This window comes from Penaeus monodon, chromosome 31, assembly GCF_015228065.2.
Source record: "Penaeus monodon isolate SGIC_2016 chromosome 31, NSTDA_Pmon_1, whole genome shotgun sequence".
NCBI classification, from domain to species: domain Eukaryota; kingdom Metazoa; phylum Arthropoda; class Malacostraca; order Decapoda; family Penaeidae; genus Penaeus; species Penaeus monodon.
This window is the reverse complement of record NC_051416.1, coordinates 19,401,540-19,401,925: the sequence shown is the minus strand read 5'-3', so window position 1 is coordinate 19,401,925 and position 386 is coordinate 19,401,540.

Sequence of the window (386 nt, the reverse complement as noted above, 5' to 3'; positions counted from 1 at the left end):
AGTGGGATACAGGCGTACTAGATTCTGGCATTAGGGTGCGAATCCTATACCAGCCCCAGAGTACAGGAAACAACTTAGTCGCTAGAACTGCTGACCGATGATGCCCGAGAAGCGTCGCGTAGCCACAGGGGTAGTAGGATATGTAGTACAGTATATAGGAAGGTCAAGGGAATACGAGGTCATCCCATCCTCCTCTGTTCGCGCAGGTGATGACGTCAGCAGCAGTGGAGTCGGAGGATACAAGCGCAAAATAATTCATTATCGTAAATACTTATGGGCATCGAAACTCAGAATTGTCTAAGATACACCGATACAATACATGAAAAATGATTTCATCGATTCCGATACAGTTGAAGCGACAACGATACCAATACATGTATCCACGA